Source organism: Chelonia mydas, chromosome 6 (genome assembly GCF_015237465.2).
Source record: "Chelonia mydas isolate rCheMyd1 chromosome 6, rCheMyd1.pri.v2, whole genome shotgun sequence".
Lineage (NCBI taxonomy): Eukaryota > Metazoa > Chordata > Testudines > Cheloniidae > Chelonia > Chelonia mydas.
Genome location: NC_051246.2, coordinates 33,758,429 through 33,778,420, shown reverse-complemented (window position 1 = coordinate 33,778,420; position 19,992 = coordinate 33,758,429). Strand labels below are relative to the sequence as shown.

Here is a 19,992-nt window from a genome sequence, read left to right as displayed (position 1 = left end):
GTTACCTCTTGAAGTTTTAACGTCATTCTTACTGGCAGTTGATTGTACAGATTTGGCCTGATTCTCCATTCTCCACTCTGCTCTAGTATAATTGACTCCATAAGTTACAGGACAATGGAGAATCAGGCCCATTGTATCTTTCTTCTAAAGTTAGTGGGAAAAGAAATCTGAAAATTATTTCCAATAGGTAGCAGCAGTGGCATGAGGATCCCCAAACTGAGCTATTACTAATTTAAGATGCAAAAGCTGCACTGCAATTAGCATCGGCTTGCCAAAAAAAAAAAAAAAAGTGGTGGTGGTGTTTGGGAGGTGGATGGAGGAATTAACCAACTAATGGCAGAGGAGGAATGCTAAAGTCTGGTTGTATAGTAAAAGCTCCCACATCCAATGTTTTTGTGTGCTAGTTTTTGTTTTTGTTTTCAGATTCTTCTCTGCATTTGAAGCTGCTGGTGTATAGCAGGTAGACATATGAAATTGCTTTGTAGCATCTGTATTAGAAGTACAATTGCATAATTTGCTATACAGTAATTTGCTATACAGGAGTTTGTAAAGGTTTTCATAGCATAGACCACATATTAATCTTGACTCGGGCCTTGAGGCAGTGTCACAAGAACTAAGAGGGAGGTTGTCTTGTGGATGACCTCACCTCTCAATTGCAGTGTCTTAATAGCCTCTCTGCAACAACTAGAGAACATGTTTACACGGAAAAGTAATATTAGGAAAATGTTAATAGATTTTTGCAACTTAACTGTGGTAAACAGCGGTAAACAATGGAAAAAGCCAGTATCATGTGACCAGCCAGTTATCTGCAGTTAAACAGCAAGTGCTCCAAAGACAACAGTTTAAGAACTGCATCTGAAGAAGTGGGGTTTTTACCCACAAAAGCTTATTCTCAAATAAATCTGTTAGTCTTTTTTTTGTTTAAAAGCTGAAATCCTCATGTGTTCACATGACTCCAGCAGTCTGGGTTCTGGGAATAAGGATCCACACTCAGCCTGCTTATCTGCTAACTTAATCCCCAGGCAGTCTAATGAACATAGCTAGGCTTCAGTTGAGCTACCTGGCCGGCTGAGGGGATCATCAGCAACAAGTTGCTGGCCGCTCAAAGCTTTTGTCCATAGCTGTGATAGCTCCTGTGCCTGCTTGTTCAATCTTGTTCTTGCCCTGCCTCACTCCAGCTCACTTAGCTCTCGCACTTGGCTCTTGCATCTGGCCTCTGATTCTGGCTCTGATCCTTGGTTTTGATTCCTGGCTGCCTACTCTAACCACGAGGTACAACTGCCTTGTCCTGGTCTCATGACAGTGGGGTCTTAAGAAGAAAAAAAGGGTGAAGTCCTGACTCCACTGTAGTCAATGGCAAAACTCCCTTGGACTTATCTAGAGCCAGGATTTCACTGTAAATATCATGAGACTTGCGGTTAAAAATTGTGAGAATTAGCAATACTGTATTATAAATATCTTGTCTTGTGTATTACAGATACCGACCATATGTTCTTCCAGAGATGAGCACAGTAGCAAGAAAACTGCAATGTTCTTACACTCTTGATCATCCACCCACCACTTCCACCATAATGAACCTTTAACTAGAATGAAAGAGAGGAACAATACAGGAGGCCCTTTCCCAGCTGCTTGTATGTCATGTTCTAACAAATAGCAGTTGGCAGTCTGGTAATGTTCAGGTTCAGTCTAACTCCCATCACTACTGAAAAATTCTGGTATCACCCATAGCATTTCATTGGTGAGTTCACTTCAGTAATGAGAGGGCACTTTGGGGAGTACAAAAACCTAAGTCCCTGAGGCCACACACAAAGAGCAGAGCAGCCACAGTGCTTTTACTATTTTTGCTAATAAACACATGCATCTGTAACTGCCATACCTTAATTACTGCAAAACAGCTTGAAACCACTAACTTAACACTGCATAAACAAGACATAAAAACCACCTCACCAGGAATATCGTTCCTCATTCTTGGGCTTGGACCCACTAAAGTCAATGGCATGAAATTAATGGGAGGAAGGTTGGGCCCCTTGTGTCCCTTCTGGGTTAGGACCTCAATGCCTTGTGCCTGGGAAACCCCATTTCCTTGTAGCTTCTGCAGTTTCATTTTCGTGACATTTCACAAAGGTTTCTCTTTCCAAGTAAAATGCAGGAGTGAGTTTGTTTTTTAACTTTATACATGAGGGACTAGATCATCACCTCTCTAACTAGTGCCAGGGGCTGGTTTGGACTCTGGGGCAGCTGGGTGACTTAGAGCGACCTTTGCCTCTCTCGCCCTGAGCTGAGCCAAAAGTGAGGATTAAAGCCTTATTGGTTGGGATTTTCAAAAGTACCTAAAATAGTTAGGTGCCCAAAACCCACTGACTTCTGAAAGCCCCCTCCCTTTGTCTTTTTAATGATGTACCCCATTGTCCTGGCCAGACAGTAAGAAAGACAAGATGCAAGGGATGTGGTTTAATTAGGTTACGACTTTATTAACTCATCTGGGAATAAGCAATAAGTCCTATACTGCAGGATTGTTGTTTCCACCTGTTTGGGGAGGGCTGCTGTCAGACCCGCTTTTCCAGCCCTGCTCTGAACCCATTGGTGGGTTCCTGCTGCTGTCCCCTCATATGAGGATAAAAGGGGACTGAGGAAAAAGGGTTGTCTCCTGACACTAGGAACCTCCAGTTTCCCCCTCCCTCAGCTTCCTGAGGGGATGCCTTCTCCCAAGTGCACTTCCAACTCCAGTTTCATTGGGGAACTAGACCACCTCTGGAATGATACCTGCACTGGACCCAGGAAACACTGCCATGTTAACAGCTTGAACCAAACCGCTTTACCTACTTCACCAGGTCCTGCATTTGCTCTGGGGAAGGTGGAAAAACGCACCCCACTGCCTAATCTGGTGGTGAAGGAAAAATTTATTTCCAGCTGCCCAAAAGGTGACTAGTGCAATGCCACAGCATATCATAAAACCTGGTCCTACTTTGATCCCAAGGGTGGGTGCGACTGCTCTGAGATGAAAGGGGGCTCTCAGGGTCTCCTCTTAACCCAAAGGAAGGCACATCTGAGCCAGGGGTGGACTGGAAGAGGCTGAGGTGGCACACTGGCACCTGGTGGAGAGGGTGTATTTAGACCCTGTTCCATGTGTGAGTCAGACTCTGCTGTGTGCAGTGTTCATTGTTAACAAATAACAAATAGGTTTTCTCCAGGTAGAGAAAACCTCATGAAACTGCACTGGTAAGAACTGATATATTAGCCTTTTGTATTGTGAACATTTTACCTCTTTCATTTTTCCTTTTGAAAGCTTTTGATATAGTGTTGAACAAAAGGCTCTTTTAATTATGTGCAAGGTTTGCAAGTATTGTGTGTAGCATCAACTACTTGAGCTGATGAAGAATTGGCTTTGATACCGGAGACAGAGGGGTACTTGTGAGATGAATCAGTTCTGGATAGAAGGAGGTGGAGAGAAGTGAAGTACCATAAGGATCAGCTTTAGGACTAATTTAATTCATTTTATATATTAATGACCAGAAAGGAGGAACATGTAGTAAGAGGATTAAAGCTGCCAGAGATACCAAAGTTGGGGGCAGTCAAAATAAAGAAACAGGGCAATGTAATTAAGAAAGACTTGGATAGATTAGGAACATAGGTAGAGAAGCAGTTTACAGAATTCAGTGTCTAGAAACATAAGGCTAGGGACTAAACTGGAAGAGGAATGGACCACTGAGGTTGCTTAAATGGTTGTACAGAAAATGTTGAAAAGCAGAAGTGTTTGGGAGTTTTGATAGTTTGTATAACAGTATCAGAAAAATGCTTAGAAGCATTAGGAAGCCCACTCCCTTTCAACATTTTGGATCATAATAATCTAAACCTGTTGCTTTTTAGCTGGCAGGGTGTGTTCCCTTTTTAGATTTCATTACTATTAATACTTAGCAGTGGTCTTGTGGTAGCAGTAGCACTGTGGTATTAATGGCCACACACCTGTTGTGCTAGTTGCCATAAAAGCATATAAAAAAGGAGCTTCCTGCCTTAGCTTTACAGTCTAAATAATTTGTGTTTTTAATCATGTAAAGAGGATAGAAATAGATACTTTTTCAGATATACTGATGCATGAGATAAAACAAAAAACAAAAGCCAACCAACCAAATAAAATCAAACCAATAAAACCAAATCTCCCCATACTCCTCACAGAATGAAGAATACACTCTAAATATGTGTGATATTCAGAGAACAGTTCTATTTTACGTAAATGGATTTTACCTAGCAATAAATATGATCGGAGATAACCTTCTGAGCTCTTGGTACAGCTCCTCTTGTGTGTCTCAGTTCCACTCACGTACTTTTGTATACACATAGGGTGACCAGATAGCAAGTGTGGAAAAATAGGGAAAGAGGGTGGGGGTACTAGGGGCCTACATAAGACAAAGCCCTGAATATTGGGCTGTCCCTATAAAACTGGGACATCTGGTCACCCTATATACACAAGCAAAATTTCTGAACCAGGGTATAGGGAATGTAGTCTATCACTAGGACATGATCTCCTCAGAGTCCTCTTGCTGGAGTATCTATCCTCAATGTACATGGATCTTTCCTGTCTGGCATGGCATTAGCTGAAGATCTATTTTATTCTGTGTCCAGAGATCTTGCCAAAATTTGATTCAGTAAGTTAGTGAATGTGAAAGTGAGTGAAGATGCAAATAGAGTACCAATTAATGGTGGCCCCCTCCAGAGGTGATACCATAGATATTGTGCTCATCTCACATTGAAGTAATAATTCAATATTAAAGGTGAAAAGGGCACCCTTCACAAGTATCTTGACCTTGTGAATGGACCACAGAGGCAACATAATTAATCAGTGTCTATGTGGGTGAATAAACAAGGCTACAATCGGTTTAGCTTCTCTCAAACTCCATTTTCTCCATTACTGTGAAGTAGTAACCTCTTTCAATCCAGTCAAAGGCTACCGCATGTCTGCTTTTGACCAGGCAAAATAAAACAATTTAAACACAGCTTGGAAATTTAATGGAGGAGAATTTTCCCTTTGACAAAGCCAATTTGATCTTTTTGTATAATATTATGCATTTAGGTCTGAAGCCTAGAAGGGAGAATTCTCGCAAAAATGTTTACATTAGTATTTAACAGGGCAATTGGTTTATATGAAAATCACTCAGCTGGGGACTTGCCCCCTTTAGGGATTAGGGCAAAAGCTGCTAATTACATGGTTTCAGGGAGTCTACCAATATCCAGTGGTTTCTGATACACATTCATTAGAAGAGACAAATATTTTTTCAGAGACCACCTAATAAAAGTCACTTTAAAAAACACCTATACTTCTGATTGTTTTGGACTTCAGTATGCCTAAGGTTTTCCTGTATTTCAGCTATTGGTCAGAGAACTGGTTGGGAAAATGTTTTGGTTTTCTTCTGCAGAAAATTTTGACTTTTCATTTGAAAATAAACAAAAATTCTCCAGCTAAAACTCAGTTTTCAGTCAGAAAGTTTTCAATGAAAACTCAATTTTCCACAGAAAGGAGACACTTTTTTGGGGGGGAAAAGTCAAAACCCCAATCATAAAACACTGTAGATGATTTTTTGACCAGCCCTAATTTTGTGCAACTCCAAAGCTGCTGTTTGGAGCATGGTTCTTTGCCCTAGTTGGACTTGGAATGAGGGAATCTCAGGGAAGTGGGGGAGGGGTTTACAGGCTCTCTCTACAAGCCAAAATTGCAATAGATGACTGCTAGTTTGTGACATTTCAAATATGTAATTTCAGTAATGCGCAATGTCAAGCTAGAAGGGGATTTGTATGTCAATCTGAGGGGAAAAAATAAGCCTTGAATTTTTGTAAAAATTTCAAGGACTTGAAAATCACATGGAAACTGGCAAAACATTTAATGTGAAAGTCTGGGGACAAAAACATCTATTTCTGCCAAGTAGCCTTAGTTGCCCAGCACTACAGAGCATGTGAAAGATTAGCAGGCTAGGTGTCCATATCTTGAGCGAATTTTATACAAGGGGAAGAGCACTAACAGCAGTAAAACGTTTGTGGAAGTGGGAAGATTTTGTCTTATTCCCTGGAAGAAGTTAAGAAGACAGTGCTGTTGTACATTTTCTTCTAGGAGCAAAGAGGATGACAATGATTTTCAAAACGATGCAAAACCAAATTTAATCAGGAACCCAAAAGGTGGATGCTTCTTTATCCGTCTTCCCTCTTTAACTGACATTTCCATGGAAGTGATACTTACGCAGGTACACAAGATCAAACAGTGTAGTTTTGTGCAACCCTATTGTAATCCCAAATTCAAAATTTAGGCACATAGCACAAGTTAGATGCAGATATAATCACAAAACATATGTGCCATGTATTAGATGTGAGTGTGACGACCCATTTCAGCTACATGTCCTGTTAGGCAGGGATTGTTTTGGAGTGCTTCAAACCTCAAAGACAATTATTTACTCTTTTTTCCCATTTTTCCTTAGCTGCTTCTATTTTATTTGTTTTCACTGTTGTCTCCTCCTTTGCAGTGATGGAGATATGAGTGGGATTAGAACCAACACAAAACACAGAATTTAATTTCGCTAATATTTTCCTACAATGCCTCAGTTTCTATCTCTTGATAACACTCCTACTGTGGGAAATAAGGTCACATAACCCATTGGTACTTGTTTCACAATACTTGCTGATGAGGAGCATTTTGCTATTCTCATATCTCTCTACCCACCCCCACCTTGCTCTGCCCCCTGCTAATAACAGCTAGTCCAAATTTCCCAGATTAATCTGATGTGCAAGGAACAGTGATGTAAACTTTGAAAATTAAATGTACACAAAAGCAGAGGTTTGAGAATAGAAGACATACATTCTATTTGGTTTGCTATATGACAGATAGACTCATAAACAGATACACAGCCTTGCCCATAGCCACTGTATTCCACAAACCCTTTGAAATATTTCAGTTTCATGTCTGTGCTAATTAAAGAGCAATGACCTTCTCATTAGCACCAAGAGGGTTGATGATGATTGTTCCCCATTTTTCTTAATGGATGCAAGCTACACGCATGATCTTGGAATATCAAAGCAATTCTCCAAGATATTTATTAGACTCAAAATTATGAAAACACATAGCAAACCTTTAGTTTGAATTACAAGTGTTAATATATGCAGAACCAAATGAATAGCTCAGCTTTCTTCCTCTCTTGTATCTTAAATTTTTCATTACAAATTTCCACGGCTTCAAAGTAGCATCTCACAGTCGGTCCCCTTTTTTCTCTCTCGCATGACAAAGAGCTGTCAAAAATTGTTCCTGTGTTTGTTAGTATTTTTCTCTTTTTTCTCTCATCTAAATGTCAAACAACTTAGCTTAAATAAAGCACAGCATTCTTCATCTGGTGCGTCTCAAAAGAAAAACAACACCACAGAAGGCGTCTAAAAAGGCCCTAATTAATGTTTCTCATTGATTTTGTTTTAGTGTGATGTATTTTATGAAAAAAATATGAATCCAGAAGGCACTCTCATTAAAATCATTAGCAGCTCAATGTTAGCTGAAAACAGCTCATTCTTTGGTGCACTGTAGTGCTTAAAAGCATGTTCACACATACAGCTCCTTATTTAACATCACAAGCTAGTGCTAGCTGAAAACTAACATTAGGTTTGTCAGGTACTATTGAACTATGATGAACACAATGCACAAAAGCTCTATCAAGGTGAATAATATGAATATAGTGTAGCTTTATCATGCCTACCTTTTCAGACTGTCTTTCATGCATACAGGCATAAAAATAAAAGGAGTACTTGTGGCACCTTAGAGACTAACAAATTTATTTGAGCATAAGCTTTCATGAGCTACAGTTCACTTCATCGGATGCATGCAGTGGAAAATACAGTGGGGAGATTTTATATACACAGAGAACATGAAACAATGGCTGTTACGATACACACTGTAATGCGAGTGATCAGGTAAGGTGAGCTATTACCAGCAGGAGAAAAAAAAAACCTTTTAGTGATAATCAAGGTGGGCCATTTCCAGCAGTTGACAAGAATGCATGAGGAACAGTGCGGGAGGGGAGGGGGAGAAATAAACATTGGGAAATAGTTTTACTTTGTGTAATGACACATCCACTCCCAGTCTTTATTCAAGCCTAAGTTAATGGTGTCCAGTTTGCAAATTAATTCGAATTCAGCAGTCTCTCATTGGAGTCTGTTTTTGAAGTTTTTTTGTTGAAGAATTGCCACATTTAGGTCTGTAATCGAGTGACCAGAGAGATTGAAGTGTTCTCCGACTGGTTTTTGAATGTTCTAATTCTTGATGTCTGATTTGTGTCCATTTATTCTTTTTTGTAGAGGCTGTCCAGTTTGGCCAATGTACATGGCAGGGGGCATTGCTGGCACATGGTGGCATATATCACATTGGTAGATGTGCAGGTGAATGAGCCTCTGATAGTGTGGCTGATGTGATTAGGCCCTATGATGGTGTCCCCTGAATAGATATGTGGACAGAGTTGGCAACGGGCTTTGTTGCAAGGATAGGTTCCTGGGTTAGTGTTTTTGTTGTGTGGTGTGTAGTTGCTGGTGAGTATTTGCTTCAGGTTGGGGGGCTGTCTGTAGGCAAGGGCTGGCCTGTCTCCCAAGATCTGTGAGAGTGATGGGTCATCCTTCAGGATAGGTTGTAGATCCTTGATGATGCGTTGGAGAGATTTTAGTTGGGGGCTGAAGGTGATGGCTAGTTGTGTTCTGTTATTTTCCTTGTTGGGCCTGTCCTGTAGTACGTAACTTCTGGGTACTCTTCTGGCTCTGTCAATCTGTTTCTTCACTTCAGCAGGTGGGTATTGTAGTTGTAAGAATGCTTGATAGAGATCCTGTAGGTTTTTGTCTCTGTCTGAGGGGTTAGAGCAAATGCGGTTGTATCGTAGAGCTTGGCTGTAGACAATGGATCGTGTGGTGTGGTCTGGATGAAAGCTGGAGACATGTAGGTAAGAGGCTCATTCACCTGCACATCTACCAATGTGATATATGCCATCATGTGCTAGCAATGCCCCCTGCCGTGTACATTGGCCAAACTGGACAGTCTCTACGTAAAAGAACAAATGGACACAAATCAGACGTCAAGAATTAGAACATTCAAAAACCAGTCGGAGAACACTTCAATCTCTCTGGTCACTCGATTACAGACCTAAAAGTGGCAATTCTTCAACAAAAAAACTTCAGAAACAGACTCCAACAAGAGACTGCTGAATTCGAATTAATTTGCAAACTGGACACCACTAACTTAGGCTTGAATAAAGACTGGGAATGGATATGTCATTACACAAAGTAAAACTATTTCCCTATGTTTATTCCCCCCACCCCCATGTTCCTCACACGTTCTTGTCAACTGCTGGAAATGGCCCACCTTGATTATTACTGCAAAAGGTTTTTTTTCTCTCCTGCTGGTAATAGCTCACCTTAGGTGATCACTCTCGTTACAGTGTGTATGGTAACACCTATTGCTTCATGTTCACTATGTATATAAATCTCCCCACTATATTTTCCACTGAATGCATCCAATGAAGTGAGCTGTAGCTCACGAAAGCTTATGCTCAAATAAATTTGTTAGTCTCTAAGGTGCCACAAGTACTCCTTTTCTTTTTGCCGATACAGACTAACACGGCTGCTACTCTGAAACCAAGCATAAAAATATAACCTCCAGACACTAATTTCTATGTTAGTCATTTGAACAATAGTAACAGCGAAAAGAAAATGAAAAAATAATTTGGGTCTGGTGACTGTCTAGTGTGTTCAAATAGGCTCAGGAATATTTCAGCAATAAGACCCAGCTGGTTTCTTTATTTAGGCAAGCATTTTAAAGTTAGATGCCAAAACTAACAGAAACATGGCACTATCACAGAACAACGCTCTCAGTTCTGATTTAGTACAACTATAAAGTGACCATTGTAACAGGATTTTTTTTTTTAAATTTGGGAGCACATTCTAGAGCCTCAAGTTAAATTAAACGGCCGGCAATTTTCAAATAGATAGAAAAAAGAGTGCTTTTTTCCTGGTCTAATTATTATTATTTTGTTTATATAGCATCCAAAAAATGCTAGTACTTTCCAGTCCAACTATGACACGGTCTACCTTGAAGTTCTCTGCAATTCGGACTGTTTGACAGGGCTACCCTTTATTTAAAACTGAAAAGAGTCTTGTGTGAAAAAAGCTATTTCTAACTCAGTAGAGCCTGGTTAAAGAAACTTTCTGTTCTCATCTAGAAGTGACCATCTTCAAAAATGACATGTTACTTATTTGAGAGCCATCTGAATAAATCGTACCAACTCAATGTAGTTTCAAAAAGATAAAGTGAGAGGGCTGTGGAGAGAGAACAGCTAGCCTTGCAATGCGATCAAGCAAGGCTTTAGGAATTGCTTAGGTTTTTTAAAGATTGAAAGAGTGGTGTTACATTAAAGAAGTTTGCCAAATTCTTTCTTTAGCCTGAGACATGCTCTAACCAGTGATGCTTAGACGCATGATGCTTACATTAGTACCAATTAAAAAGAATTCTAAAACAATAAAAATAAAGATAGGCCTCTTTTCTGCTATTTGCCTTTGTATTTTCAAAAACCTTTTATTAGCTGAAATAATGAACCTGGGAAGAGTATTCCAGTTTCATGGTGTTATACTTGAAAAATAGGGTTAATGTGTGTATGTGTTTGGGGCACATAAACGCTTTATATTAGTTTTAACAATACAAATATTTGGTGTTATTGAAATAAAAGAAATGTAGTGAAATCCCAGGATGACACACATTCATTTATGTTCTGGTTCTTAAATACTAAATTCAATAGTGCAAATCAAATAGTTAATGGGCTTATACTAGTATATGGCATTCCCCCATTACCAAAGTCACACCGTTAGTATTATAGTTAACCTTTATTTTGGTGTGGTCACCTTTAATAGTGTTATCAACAAAAAATAATTACACTACAAGTAAGAAAAGTTAGATCCAGATATGAACAGTAAACCTGTATTAATTTAAGACTCAAAATATGTTAATGCTTTGTAATATTTTTTCTTTATAGTGAACACAATAGTGAGGTCATCTGTAATAAAGATGTTGATATTGAACCTTGTTAGTTTTACCTCTCAGGGCCATAGGATATTTATGGATGAAATATGGTACAGAGATTCTTAAAACGTTGTTTTATGGCAACCTCTATGCAGCGCTATAAAACATTTCATGTGAATGATAAATAAACTCAAGAAGATCTGTCTTAGTAAAGAGCTGTACACTTTCACTTATGACCAATCTGACTTTAGTGATATTTTATTTACCAGTGCTACACCAGCCCAGATTTACCCCTTTTGCAGCTTCCTTTATGTTAGGGGAATTGCACCTACTTACAACAGAGCTGAATTTGGCCCAAGGAATAGTAGGACTATAAATCATTATGGTCACTCTTTGACTTTGATATGAATTTCTGTTATAGAAAGTGCTCCATTTAAAAAAAAGATATCAAATTGTCCAGTATGTCTGCAAATAATTATCTTAGACATTTTTCTGATGCACTAGAAAACAGATACAGGTACTATATTGAGTTTGTTAAGAGACATAAATAAGCAACACAGATTGGCTTTTAATTCTCTGTTGAAATATTGATTGAATTTGTTCATGCTAATGAAGTTGTAGTGTATTATAGACATAGCAGTATACTGAAAAGAGTAAAGGCAGGTCTGTTAATGAAGCTTCAATATATTGTACTTCCACGTGGATGTCTCAGGCACAAAAGCTATGAGAGTAGTCTCAACAATACAACCACATCCTGACTAGAAACCCTATTCTGTTCTCAGTCACACAGGTATGAAATTGGAGCAAGGCCAATGAACTCAAGAGAGAATTGCTCTATTTAGAGTGGATTCATACCTCAAATAAATGAGAGCAAAAATTTAGCCTTAGTTGTGTTGCAATGGTAATATGGAGGCAATTCTCCAGTTGTTGAACTCTGCGTCCTGCTTGACTATTCAGTAGAGATACAAGATCTTTCTGTATGAGGAGAGTGAGCATCCATTTTCTATGGCTGTGGGCATGATTATGGGGAAAAATCAATTTTTGTAAAGTTTACACAATCCCAACTTTTTGACCATTTGTTTTGAACATTATTTAGTACAATCTATACTGAGATTGGGGCCCCACTGCGGTAAGCACTGTCCAGACCGGGGTGGGCAAACTTTTTGGCCTGACGGCCACATCTGGGTATGGAAATTGTATGGCAGGCCATGAATGCTCATGAAATTGGGGTTGGGGTGTTGGAGGGGGTGAGAGCTCCGGCTGGTGGTGCAGACTCTGGGCTGGGCCTCGGGATGAGGGGTTGGGGTGCAGGAGGGTGCTCCCTGCTGGGACCAAGGGGTTCTGAGGGCGGGAGGGGGATCAGGGCTGGGGCAGGGGGTTGGGGCACGGGAAGCAGTCAGGGGTGCAGGCTCCAGGCAGCGCTTACCCCAAGCATCTCCCAGAAGCAGCGGCATGTCCCCCCTCCAGCTCCTACGTGGAGGTGTGGGCAGGCAGCTCTGCACATTGCCCCGTCCATAGGCGCCACCCCTGTAGCTCCCATTGGCCATGGTTCCTGGCCAATGGGAGCTGAGGGAGCAGTGCTTGGGGTGGGGGCAGCGTGCTGAGCTCCCTGGCTGCCTCTACACATAGGAGCTGGAGGTGGGGGACATCCTGCTGCTTCCAGGAGCCACACGGAGCAGGGCAGGCCCCTGACTGGAGAGCCAGAGTGAGGCAAGCCCCAGACCCTGCTCCCTGGTGGGAGCTCAAGGGCCAGATTAAAATGTCTGGAGGGCCAGATGCGGCCCCCCCAGGCTGTAGTTTTCCCATCCCGGTCCAGACTAGAGAAGTGTCAGTCCCTGCACCAAAGAGCTTACAATCTAAATAGAGCAGACAGACAAAGGGTAGAGAGGTGAAATGAGTTGCATAAGGTCACATAGCAGCTCAGTGGCAGGTCCAGGTGTCCTGACTCTCGTGTTCTATTCACTAGACCACACTACCTCTCTGCCACGCTGCATCTCTTTCACTTGGGGATAAGTGATCTGTATGACTATAAGTTGCTACATAAGTAAAATGTTGATTGGTGGTACAAGCTACTTCTTGCCATAGAACAAGCTTCAGGGACCTGGATCTTGAGTGATAATTGTCTCAAATATTTTGCATGAGCCAAGAATTTACTGCCTCTGGGAAGTTGAGTGGGTTTTAAAATAAAGAAGTTCCTTGTTACTATTAGATTTCTTCCACTGTGCAAAATTTAGCAGCACGGTGTATGTGGTTACTGTCAAAGAGCTATGTACTCTGACAGCAGCCAGAATATGTTTTTTATCTCTTTCAATTTAAAGAGCTTTACTCTGATATGTAGTTATTAACTGTTCTTCAGTAACTGATGGATAATGCATTTGCAGCTGTAATTTGCAACAGCTATCTGAGAAGTTGATTGATGGATAGAGATGAACCAGTGCAGCAAAGTTTGGCTCTAGCTCTAAACTGATCCAAGTTTAGGGGATGTTCTGATAGGAACTTTACAAACAGGCTCACTTCTCAGGCTAGTACACTGTATTAGAGTAACAGCCGTGTTAGTCTGTATTCGTAAAAAGAAAAGGAGTACTTGTGGCACCCTAGAGACTAACCAGTTTATTTGAGCATGAGCTTTCGTGATAATACACTGTATTAGTTGAACCAAATCATTTTTGGTTGAACTTTAGCAAAGCATGTTGTCAGCTGCAAAAAGTCAGCCTCACAGTAGACCTGTGACAATGCAGGAGTGCCAAGCTACTTTAATAAAAGGCAAAGGAGAGCCACATGCCTATAGGATTGCTTCTGGGTTATCTGGAATCATATTTAACAGAGGATCAATTATACCCAGAAGCTGCTATGTGTGGGTGCCTCTCTTTCATTGGGGATAAGTGCTTTTAACCTCTGATCTGGATGTTGTTGTTACTGTGGTAGGTTACTCAGTTTTAATTATGTATTGTCAGTATCTGTGGATTTAATGTCCCTGGAAATAATATCTCATCAAAAATCCATCTCCGATAATAGCCTGCAATTGTCTAAGTGCTCATCTGGGCAGATGTTTTTCCATTATGAACATCTTTCCTTGCAGTCCTAGAAATTTCCTGAGCTCTTACTAAAGTCTCCTCAAACCCTTATCACGGTGCCATGAAATATGATTTCCTTTACTATAGAGAAAGACAGAATATATGCCCATTTCCTTTTCTTGTGTCCCTTTGTGTTCTATTGAAAACAGCATCCCAGAATGTCTTGTGTTTCCATTCTTTTTCTTTATGGTTGAAACAGAACTTGCCCTGAAGATATGTCCTGTATTGCACAATTGTTCAGCAAATGCATTTGCTACAGACAGAAAATGAGGGGAATGTATTGAGCAACATACTTCAAACTCGTGCTTTTAATTAGCTGGGGACAGGATTTAGCAAGTCACAGCTTTTATTTAAACAGTCCTGACATAACTCAGCTTTACAACATCAAATTTAACACTTAAGGCCATATTAACAAAAACAGATGGCTTTCAAAAATCTCTCTTTAGAGTGTTAACATTGGTTTAGATGATACACTGCATTTTGAGAATTTTGGGAAATAATTGCTGGTTGCAGGTTACATGACTGGGCTATGAGCTAGTCCACTACATATCCATGCGAATGCTTTACGTTATGATGTATGACAATGTGTCAAGCTTGACACTTTGAAGATTATCCAGTGTTGAGATCTGGTACTGCAGTGCTGATTTAGCTCTATATAATAGTTCACACTGTATGTACCCAGTACACTGTATGATTCTTAACTTTCACTCTGCATAACAATACTTGGAATGGGAGACTTTTCCCTATAAATTTAAGATTAAAAAAAAAAATTAAAGCTACAGACCAAGGAGTCCATTTTTAGCAGCATGTGCAGTTGAATAAACATGCAACTCTCATTAGCATAAATTGGAATTGCATGTCTAATCTGCCACTCAATGGGTTGAATGCTTACCTCTGAATGTTTAAACTGGAGTGGGAACAGTTACAGCATAATGCCATTTAAAGTCACAGATTAGTGCCAGCTTTCCTGGCACAGGGAAAAAAAACATTTTTAAATGCTTTACACAGTTTTAAAATAGGGTTGTAGCTAACATAACCTTATGGAGTCACATTTGCTGCCCACATACTGCTTTGCTTTTATTCACTTAACATGTCTTCACCTTTCAAGCAAATATACAACTTACCTTTAAATGAGGAAGTTTATGAAACAATGGGTCTTGCTCTTAAATTTTATTTGTGCTTTATCGGTCCTTATTTAAAAAAAATCCAAACCATGATTTACTTTTCCACTGAGAAAATTAAAAAGGTGCTTTCTCTGTAGGGAGAGAGGTGCAAATTTTGTGAGCTGATTCAGGGAATGTGTAGTGTCTCTTTAAATAGATTGTGGGTCCTCTAGTGACCCTCTCTGTTGCTCACATTTCAGAAGCCACCAGAACCCAGTCTACAGCAGTGTATATATGTTTCTAGGCATTGCACATTATATATATTTTGTAAACATGTTTATTTGGACCCCATTGTGTGGTTGTGGTACCTTCCAATTATATTTCTTACGTAAGAGCAAAAGACACAACAGAATGGTATATCAGATCTACATTAACTAAATACTTTAGGCTAGATACCATGGTATTAGGTGGTGTAGAACTAGAAAGAGAGACAAACTATAATAAGGGATAACGGAGCTAATTTTTGTTCTCAGAATTTAGATCTAGTAATTACTAAACTTCTACATTCATAATAAACAGCATCTTAGAATAGGCTTCTCTCTTTATATAGTATATGCCAATGTATCATAAATATTGAAATTTGGTAATTACAGCAATAGTAGAATGGTCATATTTTTATGAATAAGGAATACCAATTCCATTTCTCACTCAAACTGATATGTAAAAATAACCCTTATGTGAATCCACCTCTAAAATATCAGACATTCCTAGATTAGAGACTAAAGTAGTTTCCATTTAGAGCTGTGTGAAGAATTCATAATGACTCGTCTGGTAAATTTTGTCTCTCTTTCTAGCTACAAATTGTCGGTAAACAGATGGCAAGTTTCTCAGATTTATTTATTATTTGAAATTATTTACTGATTAATTTGACTGTGTAGTTCTTGAACATATAGGTCACATGGAGCCATATCATCAGTTTGTGTAAGTTGGCATAGCTCCATGCTGTGTTTCTGCTCTCTGATTAGATTGAACATAATTATTAGAATCATATCTCTGATATGAAAACTCAGGATTACAAATTCAAAATTTGCTTTGTGCATATTTTGAAAAATTTGCTTGAAGTTTGCTGATTCTATAAACATCTCTGCCAGTGAATTCTTCTATCAGCATAGTCATCGAATGTGAACACCAAAAGGTAGGAACATAGAGGAAGCAAATTTATTGAAAAATGTGAAAGAATGTTTGCAACGTTATGTTTACCTTATTTTTCCAGTTCTATTTCCATTTTGGGCACAAATCTTCTTTGTGAGCAAGGCTTGCAGGACTGAAGCCTTCATGATTATCAAAGGCTGTAGAAAAGATATGGGAACAACAAGCCATAAATGTTTCCACAATCGGTACTCAGGTCAGACGATTTCTTCTTACCTTTTACTGTGAGTGTATAGTCACATACCTATTGTTATACAATAATTGGGCAGCTCCCAACTGTGTGTAAGTATTTTTCAAGCTATGCGGCAGATCTATTCAATGTTTCATTTAAAACTGTACCAATATTTTGCTTTTAACCTGTTTTGAGTTCCATTATTTAGCAATATTCATAACTAAACAACATTGGTAGTGGTGTGCAATTCAAATAGTCTCTGTTTTGAAGAGTTTACAGCCTAAAACAGGAACCTTCTAAGCACCAGGACCACCTCCCCTTTAGCCAGAAACCCTATGTCAGTTAGCAAGGTGGGAAGGGAAGATGGTTGTGTCCCATTGACCAGAGCTGGTCAAGAATTTTGCAATTAAACATTTTTCCATCGCAAAGTGACGATTTATCAAAACCAAGACCTTTTGCAGAAACATGTCAGTTTTGATTAAATTTTTGTTGAGAAAGTTTCTCAGATCCAGGATGAGAAGGAGAGAGAGACACTCACCCCAGAATAGTTAATAGGCTGGGGACTCACATGGGGTGTGGGAAACCCTCATCACCAGGCTATAGGCTTTTCTGGGGTGGGTGTCTTGCAATCTCTCCAATTTAGAGCTGCTCCACTTTGTATAAATAATGAAATATTCAGCAGAGAGAGAGAGAGAGAGGCTAGGGCACTCAGGTGGGGTGTGGGAGGCGCACAGGAGAGCCTTAAACGTGGGTCTCCCATATGTCACTAATGTGCTCTAACTCAATGGCCTAGTGGCTAACCTAGGGTGGGCCTCTCATTTTTTGTGAAGAATTTTTAAAGTTCTCCATTTTGTCCCCAGTGCAGAATGAAACAAAACCTTAAAACCTCAACATTTTTAATCAATCAAAATTCTTGTTTTCTGACCAGTCCTACCTCTAACATTTGACTGTGAACTTCTTATGTAAAATATTGACACACTGGGAAATCCCAACATAGGGCTAATTTAGGATTACAGCACTTATTTCTTGACTACAGTTAAATTTTCTGAGAATTTACAAATATTTACAACTTTAACTCCACCAAGCAGTGACCTGGTAGGAGGTGTGGAAATGAAAAAAATAAGATGTGTATTTAAAAATCTGTTTAATCTAATATGGGACTGTGAACATTATGTGTTATTTGTAAATATATAGTTGCTGCATGGTGTCACTACAGGCCAGAGTTAAGGTTATTTGGGTGCCTTTAGTGTGCATTTCCATACCTTAAACTTGAAAGAAATCCAAACAAGTTACCTTTCACTCTGAATTTACTCTGTTTGTAACACTTGTTTTGGGGATAATTACAACATCACTCTATTGTTTTTGCCTTTGAGTTTAATGTAGTTTTTGCTGGAAATACATCCTGTTACGTGTTCTGGTCTTATTCATATTCATCAGGAGGATTATTCCTGTCAGTTTGCAGACTCTCTTTCCTCCATTGCTTTTTCTTTCTGCAGCACCAAACCAAACATGATGAAAATGCAAATATCCAAAAGCAAAGAACCAATTTGTGCAAAGAACCAGCATGAGCTGCAAAGGCAAATAGAGGAATTCATACTGAATAATCTGTACCAAGGGAGATGCTATGGTTGAGTCTAGGGAGTGGAAGGGACAAGGAGAGAATGAACTACCAACTTAAATCTTTGGAAGAGGGGGTTGGTAAGAGAATAAAGAAAGTCTTGCATGAAGGACAGGAGGAAAGGAGATTCTGTAGGTATTTATCATATTCCATCAAATATTCAGACTCTGTCAAGTGATGACAGGCATTTTGTCTCAGATCTCAGACTGAAATGGTATGTGGACATTGCAAATAACCATCCTCTGTAACATTATTGAATTTGTTCAGATCCCAAATACAAGTTGTTTGCAACAGTCCTGCAGAACCTGATTAAAATAATTGAAAAACTGATGTATCACCTAAACATAATGAGTTATTTTCATTACTCGCTCTCTGTTAGAGTTATAACCCATACTTTCCTGCTCCCTTTTTAGGCGGTGGCTGCTGTTGTCTGTTGTATTGCAGTAGTGCGTAGAGGCCCCAGTCAGGGTTTGAGGCCCTACTTTAAATACATGTAGTAAAATTACCGTCTTTGCCCTATGGAGGATACATATTTGTCATCCATTGATGTTATGTTTAATGGAGGATAGGGACTTGTCAATTTTGCTTGGCTATTAAGCACCATGCAAAAGTATGATTAATTGTATCTCCCATCTTTGTAAGAGGTAGGTATTATTATAATATATTGTATGAAGTGTTATTTAAGTCAGGATGCTGAAGTACAACTTGTTAGGACTATGTAAAAACTGATGGAACCTTTATTCCCTACTTTTGTGTTTTATGTCTTTTATTATTATTATTATTTATTATTAATTATTAATTATTTATTTTGCTGACTCCTCTCTTGAGGATGAGTGTCCCCATCCACATTCAGTTTTAGGCTTTGTAATTTGAAATATTATTTTCTCTTTTAACAGGAAACATTTGTGCAATTGTATACATTTGCTTCTGTTGTTTATAGCAATAAAAATCTCTCTATTTGGAAGATATCAGGTGGTAACAATCAGTCAATCCATGCTACTGCATAATAAAATATATCACCATCAATAGTTAAGGCAAAGAATATGGCTGCTTGCATTCTGTATCACATGTAAATAGCTTTTGATGAAATAAGAGGAAGTATTTCATCATTCAACTACAATTTTTTTTTTATTTTAAACAAGTGTACATGGTCATATGACGTGCCATATGAAAATTACTTTTGCCATTTTATTGTTTCATAGTGCTTCCTCTAAGCAACCTCTGAAAGGTTACGATGAGACTTCTCCCAGATCTCCTTATATTGTGCTGGTTATTTTATAAAGTCTTCATGAGATGCAATAAGTTTATTCAGAACAGGTACATTTTTTTAAAGTGCCTAAGTCCCATTTTCAAAAGTAACTCAAGCATTTAGGGGCCTACGTCCCACTGATTTTCCTTGAGACTTAGGGCTGGTCTACACTGGGAATTTACGTCAGCATAGCCCCATCTCTCAGAGGTGTGAAAAATCCACATCCCTAAAAGACTTAGCAAAGTTGACCTAACTCCCTATAGACAGCAGGAGGCTGATGGAAGAATTCTTGCATGGACCTCGCTACCACCTCTTGGGAGGGGGATTACCTTTGCTGATGGGAGGAACCCCCGCCCCCACCAGCGTAAGTAGTGTCTAAACTGAAGCACTACAGCAGCGCAGCTCCAGCTGCGCCCCCGTAGCCGTTTAAGTGTAGACATACCCATAAGCTGCTTCAGGGCCTAACTCTCTTTTGAAAATGTGACATAAGCTCCTAAGTCCCTTTAAAGCTGTTTAAAACTCAACAGCTGGGATATAGCAAAACACTAAG

At 39.4% G+C, this 19,992-nt stretch overlaps 1 long non-coding RNA gene across 1 annotated transcript in view; it reads left to right on the top strand.

The window, feature by feature from the left end:
• Nucleotides 1–2,212, top strand: part of LOC122466226 — a 39,279-nt gene extending 37,067 nt beyond the window's left edge. The window contains exons 2-3 of the long non-coding RNA XR_006291585.1: nucleotides 424–460; nucleotides 1,478–2,212. This is a non-coding gene — a long non-coding RNA (uncharacterized LOC122466226). The remainder of the gene's footprint in view (nucleotides 1–423; nucleotides 461–1,477) is intronic.
• Nucleotides 2,213–19,992: the final 17,780 nt, after the last annotated feature.